General features: G+C 34.6%; 1 long non-coding RNA gene across 4 annotated transcripts; it reads left to right on the top strand.

Moving 5' to 3' along the window:
* Positions 1 to 7,909: 7,909 nt before the first annotated feature.
* LOC128859379 (uncharacterized) lies at positions 7,910 to 9,421 on the top strand. 4 transcript variants are annotated; one of them, XR_008454139.1, is made up of 5 exons: positions 7,910 to 8,117; positions 8,177 to 8,265; positions 8,320 to 8,383; positions 8,448 to 9,096; positions 9,190 to 9,421. It is a non-coding gene; the product is annotated as an uncharacterized LOC128859379 (long non-coding RNA). The 4 variants fall into 4 exon arrangements; XR_008454140.1 differs by having other exon boundaries at positions 7,914 to 8,117; positions 8,448 to 8,954; positions 9,190 to 9,420; XR_008454141.1 differs by lacking the exon at positions 9,190 to 9,421 and having other exon boundaries at positions 7,918 to 8,117; positions 8,448 to 8,803; positions 8,851 to 9,130.
* The last annotated feature ends 619 nt before the right edge of the window (positions 9,422 to 10,040 follow it).

The raw sequence follows: 10,040 nt of genomic DNA, 5'->3' as shown, positions 1-10,040 counted from the left end.
CCTCGTCATCTATTCCAAACCCTTTTCTACTATTTTCACACTGGGCCCACAAATATTTGCACCAAAACCGATGCATCGCCCTATTCCAAGAGATGAATGTTCACAGGAAGTACTTGTACAGTCCTTTAGCGAACTTTTTACGCACAGTCAATATCAAAGAACTTTACTTATCATTTCATTTGAATTCTATTACTTTTGTCATTAAATTTTCGTTGGTAAGTTAACTGAATAAATTCGTCTAGTGTTTTACAAGTTTTCAGTACAATACGGCCAAAAAGGCCTTTGCAAGGTTTACAACAAATCGAAGGAAAGAATGAATGCATTGCAGCAGAATACCAGTTGCCTTTAGCAAAAATGCCAGCGAAAAATTTTAAGTGATAAACAACACGAGGAATGTCAAAGGTGTATAGAAATTGAAATAGAAAAATATGAATATGAAATAAAAATGTGTTGTTATTTAGTAAATAAAATACTCTTAACTAAACAATTAAACAGTATGTCTAAATAAATATATACATAAAAACACATATTTATGTTTGTATATTTTATTTTCATTTCAAATTGATTCAGTAAGTAAGGAATGTGGGGTCTACTGGTAAACGATATGGTGGCCATGATCTACATATCGTTAATAAGGATATCGTTAATAAGCGAAAAAAGGTAAGTAGCAGGAGAACTAATAGTAATTTCCTAGTGTCTACTAAAATCGGTAGCCCGAATATAGATTGTATATTTTAGTTTTAAAAACAAAATATATTTGTCTTTATTTAGAACAGCTTAACAACTAACAACTTAACAACTACTTTACACGAAGGCCGTAAAAAGAATCAGAATGAATTATGACTGATGTTACATTATTATTTATAGCCTAATTTAGTCTATATTGTATATTAGCACGGTGAATAATTCTTTAGAATTGTATACTGTTTATTTGGCAAGTGCCGGAAATGCAAATTCGGCAAAAAGATGAATTTATGTTCAATAAAAATATAAGTTGCATTATTGCATTTTGTATTAAACAATTCTTTGGAATTGTTTACTGTTTATTTGGCAAGTGCTGGAAATGCAAATTCGACAAAAATATGAATTTATGTTCAATAAAGAATATAAATTGCATTATTGCATTTTGAATTAAGCAAATCTTTGGAATTGCTTAATTCCAGACGGCACGTGGCGGAAATGAATAAAGTTTAGATTACGTATGTATTAAGGGGTTTAACTATAACACCCCCATCGTTAGTTTGAAGCTCCGACGAAATATGCAATATAGACACCTTTTTCTTTACAAAAAATAGTATGCTTAAAGTAATTCTTGCAATAATTATTATTACATCCATACTTATGTTGATTATGTTTGAGTTTTTGTTCTCATATAATATTGTTTTTATGGTTTCTTCATCTTTTGTTCATTTAATATACAATGATTCTAATTTTGAATTGGCGTTAATATTAGAATTCTTATTAATTTTCGCAATTATGCTGGCTAATATAAATTTATCATAAACATTAATTTTTACATTTAGAAATGTTGTATTTAGTGCATTTACTTCACAGTTTTCAAATTTCAACAAGAAATTTCCTATCATACTCATATTATATTTGTTACAATTGTGTGTAAATTTAATGAAACAGTTTTTGAATACAAGAACGCCAGGTGTGATTTCAGTTACAACAGTTTTCTTCCTTATTTTCTAATGCTACTGAGTTATTATCAATATTTGGAATTGGTTCGAATACGACTTTTGAAAGAATAATTTTCGAATATTGTGGTATAAGGAGAATAATTAGGATGTTAGAATCTTGCAAAGCTACGGCTACTTTTATATTTACGTAGCTGCTGAAGTCATTAATTAAATCTAGTTCAGTTTTTGTCATTTTGGGTATTAGAAAGTTAACAACGCATTCTATCTTTTTGAGATTGGGTTTGCCTCCTTCCGTTGTAATTACGTGCCCAAGGAACTCCGTTTACACGCTGCGAATATAAGTTTGAGTGAGTTCATATATTCTTGTAAGGATGTTGAAAATATGATTATGTCGTCCATGCATACCAAGCAGATTTTATTTATGTAATCTTGAAGGATATTGTTCATCAATCTTTGGAATGTTGCAGGGGCTGTTTTTAGTCCGAAAGGCATTCGCATTAATTCATAGTGTCCTCCTTCGACACTAAAAACGGTTTTGTGGATATCTTCTTCCTCTATCTCGATTTGGTTTAAACCCTTTTCCAGATCGAGTGTAGTGAAATACTGGCTTCTTCCCAGTTTTTCAAGTATCTCGTGTATGTTCGGGATGGGGAACTTGTCATTACTTCGTTCAGTTTACGATAGTCGATTACAAGTCTTCACTTTGGTTTTCCACTGGCATCGGCCTTCTTCGGCACGATCTAAATTGGCGCTGAATAGGGAGAATTGCTATTCCTAATTATCTTATTTTCCAACATCTCTTGGATTTGATCTGCAACTTCTTTTTTATGTACGTAAGGGTATCTATATGACTTAGAGAATATGGGTATATTGTTTGTAGTCCTAATTCTATGTTTTAGTGTGAAAGTAAATGAAAGTCTATCATTTTCTTGGTAAAAAATATTATGGTATCTATTTATTATTTGTAATAGTTGTGATCTTTCTTCAGGGCTTAAGTGTTCTATTCTAATTTGGTTGTTCAACGAAAACTAATGCACGACTTCACTGCTTGCCTTGGCTGTATATACTGACGAAACGTCTAAAAACTGTTGAATTTTGCTCTCAGGTACAAGGAAAACACTTTTATGCTCTCACACAATGTATAAGAATACAATACACAGGTATATAAAAGGAGCAACGGTCGAGATAAGCGGTCGCCGCTTGAGCCTCTGTCAACCTACCTTAAAACGTGCCGAGGCATCTCTACATATTTAGGTATAACTCCGAAAGTATTGCTTAGATCTACTTCAAATTTCGTGCGTATACTTTTGAATATATGTACATTACAAAAATGCAATAAAAAAATCGATTTTTTTGAAAGTCATAACTGCGTATAACCCCTTAAATTCTTTATTTTCGATTATGCTAAAATTTTCGAGATCTACCTTCTGCGTAGTCACGCGATTAGTTTCAGATAGCAAGTTTATCTGTACTTCTCCATTTTCTACATTTAAAATTCCTTCTCTTAAAATATTTCCGCCGTTTTCTTCCTTATAACATACTCGGTCGGAGTTATCTGGTGCTATTATCCTTTTCTTATTTAAGTTTTCTCTTCCGAAGTGCATTGTGAGTTTCTTGTTACCGATGACTATTTCTTTCTTTCTATAATCGATATAGGGGCCGTTCATAAACCTCGTGTCCCGAACTTCAGAAAAAAATCCTCAATTTGACGCGAATGCCGATATAGGTGGAAAAAAAAGACATGAGGGAGGATGCTAAAAACCTGAAAAGGGTATAGCGAGCATTGTTGTACAAAAAACGATCTACACAAAATATCCAAGTATAACCAAAAAACAGCTCAGAAATTAAATTTGAATCCACGGAGTGCTGAAATGCTCATCCATTGTTATCAAAGGAGTTTGATCGACTTCTTTCTGTTTTGAAATTTCGACGTTTGGTTCAACTAAATCTTCATCGATCCATTCCCATGTTTCTTTATTTTCGTTCTCAGTTATAGCTGCCAGCAACTCTTTTTGACGTTTTGCTGCTACCCTCACAGGTCGGATTTTCGGGAATGGAGTTTGTTGTCCACAGGATTTTTTGAGTTTTTCCAATTTATTCAAACAGGCAAGATATAAACCACATTTTATGCAGATTTTGCGTTCCAAATTCTGTTTCACTGACGGGCAAGCAATATCATATATAATTTCGTCGTATTGTGGAAATTTCTTCATGTATAAGGTTTGCTTGAATATTTCAGAAGCAAAAAGAGATAGGAATTTACCGTCTTCTTCAGATATTTCAAGTCCTGTATCGTTTTGCGAAATCCTGCACGGTGGAGGCAAAAAACGATCTTTCAATATCTCGAAAATGGAGCTGCGAGGATTTGAACAACATTTTCTATCCGAGCATGTTGTAATTTGTAAAAAGTATTGGCTCGTGCGAACATGTATGTCTTCCCATTTCATATCTTTCTTCAAGAGATGTGATTCTTCGACTTTGGAACATTCAGGACGAATGTACTCTCCCACGACATTATAACCATCAATCAAATTATTTGACCATACTTCAGCCAGAGTTTCTCCAGCATATGCAAAGTTATCTATTTCTTTCTTTTCGTCAATCGTTTTTCCGCTATTATCAAGATGCGTTCCGTAATGCTCATGTGGCAGTATCACGCCAGTTAACTCCTTGCTCAACGGAGCCATTCGTCTTTCAACTCTGTTAAAAGCACTTCGGCCCGGAGGCCGAATAAGGCATCCAGGTCATTTTTCAAAAAATGGTGAATTCCGGTTTCAATCACTTTTGCATATCGGGGATTTTCATCAGGGCCGCCATCCACAATGAAAATCCAAACGGGTTTGACAGCGCCAAGTGAATTTTTGAGAATTCCGTCAAAATCTGGTAATTCCAAAATCCTTTCGATGTCCAAAGCGTGTGAAAATGCAGTAGACGAGGCATGTTTTCCAGATCGTGTGGCGATGTACGTGAGACCAGAATAACCTACAGCATCTCTAGCGCCAACTCCATTTTCTTTAATCACGATTCCGGCGTAAACAGAAGGGAGTAGTTTGTGTGATGGCGCGATGACCCAGTCGTGACAGGAAGCCGGATAGGATACTCAACATGCATTAATAATGGAGTTTGTTTGTGAGCAGCTGCAATCAAAAACAATCAACGTCAAAACCGAGAACCTAATATCTCTTTTAGATATGCATAATGAATTAATATGCGTGCCAAATAAATCTTCATTTCTGTGCTATTCTTCTCAAAAGTCAAGTATTATGAAAGTATTAAATAAAATATTTTTTTTAATCTTATATGAAGTTATAAGTCCCAACAATATCAATTAATAAGACTACAAAATTAATACGAATTGTATACTTGTTATTACAGTTACACAACTTCAGGAAAAATATTAATTTTTCTCAGAATGTACCAAATAAAGATATTTCTCAACTATAAACGTATTTCTTAGTGAATTGAGAAAAATACTAGTTATCGCAGTGGGTAAGGATGCGCATTATATTGTGAACCTTCGTTAATGTGAAGCATTGCTATAGAAAAAATTGAGTTTTCACTTTATCTGCATTACAAAGATTGATAACACGTTTTTCGAAGATTTAACAAAGACATGAGAGACAGAAAAGTGTTTTCCACATTTTTTTTAGCACTCCACGCCGTAGCATAATATATTTAGGCATTAAAGTATTTATATTATGTCACGTGATGTGTATTACCGTTAATATTATTACTCTTGTAGAGACTCGTTGATTGTGCATGTGTTAATACTTTTGTGGCAGCTTAATTTGCAGATTTGAGTGCTTTATTAAACTAAAAAGTGAATTTTAATGCAAAAAGCTCATGTCAATTATATTTTTTGATTTTTCTAATGCGTATGATTGCTTCTGAATTAATGATATAAAAAATGTAGTCTGTACACAGAAAGATATTAGAAGATTAATAATTTTCAAATATCATGGGTCTAATCAAATAATCCGCAAACATATATGATGAAATGGAAGGATTCTCACCAGTAATGCTAATTGGGACCCGTGATTTATCATCTTGGCTCAAAAACGCAACTTGTTTTGGCCCAAGAATCGATGCAACTTCTTCCAAATTATAAATTGTGTTGGCTGCAAAATGCGTATCAACATGATTTTTATGTGCGTTGGCTTGAGGCTTGACTAGTTTGATGGGTACGGTAAGTATATGCTTCTTTCCTTGTATCGAATCTTGTCTGCGCGGAAGCAAACGCAAATATGTTCCACTTCGACTTATTTTGAATCCAAAATCGCCCTGCAAAGCTTCAGTTAATTCGCTCAGAGACTTAATGTAACGAATTTTATCACTCCGGCGTCTTTCATCTGCTGAAGAGCCATGTGTACATAACAGGTGCCGCTAAAGTAATCCTCCTATCAGAAAATGCTATAAATTTTGCGGTTGGCCCCTAATGTCAGTTCTGTTTTGACATTTGTGTAGTAAACACATGCGAAATACACGTTAATAAACAATGTTACGCTACACTGCTCCAGAACGCGGAATATTGCTGACTATTTATTTGAATAATCGATCGGTGACTTTGGCACAACGTGAATTTCGTCGCAGATTTCCTCGCCGTCCAACGCCTACTGGTGAAACACTGCGACGTTTAGCCGCTCGCCTCGAAGAGACTGGTTACTGTGAATGGTGAGTGCTACAGAGCAATGATCAACGAGTTCTTTTTGCCGCAACTTGATGAATTGGGATTGGAGAACATGTGGTTCCAACAGGACGGTGCAACGGCACACACTGCACGTGCCACAACCGATATGCTGAAGGATGCATTTCCCGGGCGCCTAATCTCCCGTTTGGCGATTTGCACAGGACAGCAAGATCGCCGGATTTGACCGCTCCAGACTTCTTTTTGTGGGGCTTTTTGAAGTCGCGGGTTTATGTCAACAAGCCTCAGACTCGTGCAGCTCTTAAAGACAATATCCGTCAAGAATGTGAGGACCTATCGTCGGAAGTTTTGGCCAAAGTGATGGAAAATGCCATAAAAAGGGCTCAAATGGCAATCAACTGTGGCGGCGGCCATTTACATGACATCATATTCTCGACTTGATGTAAAAAAAACTAAAGGACCAAATAAAAATAATCCACAAGAAGAATCAAAGTTTTTCACATTTTTGTTTAAATTACAGCCAAAAAACATCGCAAGGTTACTTTTGCGCCACCTTGTATATCGACAATAGTTTTTAGCAACTCAGGTTGTTCCTCTTCGATTCTTAGGCGACCTACTTTATCATGTATTTTCATCTGTTTTTTCAGCTCAGGATTCTGAGAACATGCTGACTCAAGAGCTCTCTTTTTACCTTGTCTGTATACTATGTTCCTTTCTGTTTTATCTCGCCTTTGTTTTAATGATTTTTTTAAAACAGCAAGATCTTTTTTTTCATCTTCAATAATTTTTCTTCTACTTCATTCAACATATTTCCTTGTTTTCGCATTTCCAAAGCATCTATTTCAAGTTGTGTAGAATTTATTTTCAGTTGTAATTTATTCTGAGCTGGAGTTTCTGCTTTTTTATCAGTCGTTTTTCCACCCTATATGGAAAATTATGTTCAATAAACTAGCTTTTGATCGACCATATAAAAGTCAAATATTATCGCTAAAATTTTTTCAAAAATTTAATATCTTCGTTCTCGATTTGAGGTAAATGTATTATTTTTGCATGAAGATTTTTAGGGTATTTTTATCCAATTTAGCCAAAGCGAATAAATTAAACGTCAACTTATGTAAAAAAGAAATTGCTCTGAGGTGGGACACGAACCCACTGTTCTATTGAGCTGCTCAGGACTTAGCAAATTCACGAGCAAATTGTAACTTTTGTGAAAATTTTCCGAAAATTGTACTGTTAAAATAATTGTTTACTGAATATATGTACGTTTGATAGGATTTGCTACGATTAAATTGGATTGGAACAACGTTAAAATCATTATTTAGAGATTATCTTTACCAATCACAAAATTAAACGAAAAAAAATAGTTGCATTCATAAATAATTCTATAACGTATGGACGTTATCATTCCATAAATAACTAGCTTACATCATCAGGGACAGGAAGCACAGGATCAGGATTTTCTTTCTATGACTCTCATTGGACGTGGATGAGGAACTTGGAATTGTAATATTCTTTTCAAGCTCTGTAGATGAACTTGAATCCTGCTCACTCGATGAAATATGGGTTTTGTTTGTCGGTGCCCATGATTCAATTATAGAAGGTTAGGTAAGTAAACAGCTTTCTCGCTCCCTCTTGACATATCGGCTCCCTTATTTGAAAACGTGTTGCTTCTTTACAAAAAAAAGTACCTCTTTCACAAAAAAATTTTTGAATTGTAGTAAAAACTAAACTTTTGGTGCAAATTATTTGGTCGGCAACACCGTTTCCACTTTGACGCTATGCTTTGTTATTATTCGTTGAAAATCTTTTATCTGTTTGTAAACATTCAAGTAAGTATAATAATAAAAGCTAATTATTTTGTAAATTAATGTCGTTTTTCACTATTTAGGTCGATTATGTCTTACATATGGTGATAGTCGATTATTTGGAGTCGGCTTTCTGCTGCAGAAAACCACCGGTTTGTGAATTTTCATACATGTAAGTCCAGATCAGACATTTGTAAAAATTCTTATTAAACTTTTTCATTCATAGGTTTTTATAGCAGCGTTTTTGCAAATATAACAGAGACCACCTTACATACAATACATAAACTACAGTTAGCAAGTTCTTTTAGAATATTTGCTAATAAATTGTAATAAATAAAAAGTTTTTATTTGTAGGACTTCACAGACGGGCAATTGCTGCGGAAGGTGTGTGTTAAAGAGCTAGGTGGCCCAACTATTGTGGTTTTTAGAAACGAAAGCACGTATGCGCGTATTTCTACCATTGTCTCATGTGGTGCTACGGACAATTTCATAAGAGAATTGGAGCGTGTTGTGTATGATGGTGCAAATACCTGTTTAACATGTGACGGTCATTATGTGCCTAGTACTGCTACCTCTGAAATCAATTTGACTTCCGAACTGGCTGTCCACGTCGATACCTTACCCCATCTAGAACAATATGCTGTACGTAGATGTATGCGCAACACCTACACGAGCAAGTCCTCGCGCTTTAAGTCTACAATTACAGATAAGTTGTAATGATATATTTGTGAGTTATTTTTAAGTTTTTGGTTTACAGGTTTTTGATTTCTGCCTGAACTAAGTGCAGCGTTCCAACACCTATACGAGCAAGTGCACCCACATTCCTCATATTTCCTCTCCGATTCATTACTGAGACACGTGGTATTGATATACGTAAATTTATAAACCATCACAATTACTAAAAGTGGATTATATTACCAATATCTAAAATTTTTCGATGTATTAGTTTTAGTCTATATTAATACATTTTCCTATTAATATTAGGGACGCAAAGTATATTAAGGTAGATAAATTTTAAACTATAAACTAGTAAATTTGTAATTTTTATTGCAAACTATTTTAACTCTTCTAATTTCAATTTTTTTCTTATATTTAGAAATGATCGACTGAACTTCTGCTTTCGCAATGTCTTTACGGTAACATACTACATGTATTGTAATGCACGAAATAAGAAAAAAAATTAAACTTTCTGTTTCATCTCATTCCTGTCGATTAAGTATATTTTGACCTTTGGTGTATTAAAAGACTTGTACTATTGTAGTAAATTAAACACATTAAATTCCTTTATTATGACTATTTTTTGTTCTCTTCCACAAAATATACTCAAATCTATTGCAAGATTATATATATATATATATATATATACGGCGGCCGCCGTAGCCGAATGGGTTGGTGCGTGATTACCTTTCGGAATTCACCGAGAGGTCGTTAGTTCGAATCTCGGTGAAGGCAAAATTAATAAAAACATTTTTCTAATAGCGGTCGCCCCTCGGCAGGCAATGGCAAACCTCCGAGTGTATTTCTGCCATGAAAAAGCTCCTCATAAAAATATCTGCCGTTCGGAGTCGGCTTGAAACTGTAGGTCCCTCCATTTGTGGAACAACATCAAGACGCACACCACAAATAGGAGGAGGAGCTCGGCCAAACACCTAACAGAAGTGTACGCGCCAATTATTTATTTATTTTTTTTTATATATATATATATATAATTGGCGTGGGTGGGGTGTTTGGCCGAGCTCTTCCTCCTATTTGTGGTGTGCGTCTTGATGTTATTCCACAAATGAAGGGACCTACAGTTTCAAGCCGACTCCGAACGGCAGAAAAAAAACACATACATAAGTAACATCACATAGTTCTGCGTGCTCTTGTGTTAGATAAACATCGAAAATATTCTAAATAAATATTACATTTGTTTAAAGAAAAAACTATAATTTTTCTGTCGTTTTG

This window comes from Anastrepha ludens, chromosome 3 (assembly GCF_028408465.1).
Source record: "Anastrepha ludens isolate Willacy chromosome 3, idAnaLude1.1, whole genome shotgun sequence".
Taxonomy (NCBI): domain Eukaryota; kingdom Metazoa; phylum Arthropoda; class Insecta; order Diptera; family Tephritidae; genus Anastrepha; species Anastrepha ludens.
The sequence above is the reverse complement of the archived record's forward strand: the minus strand, read 5'-3'. Positions and strand labels throughout refer to the sequence as shown.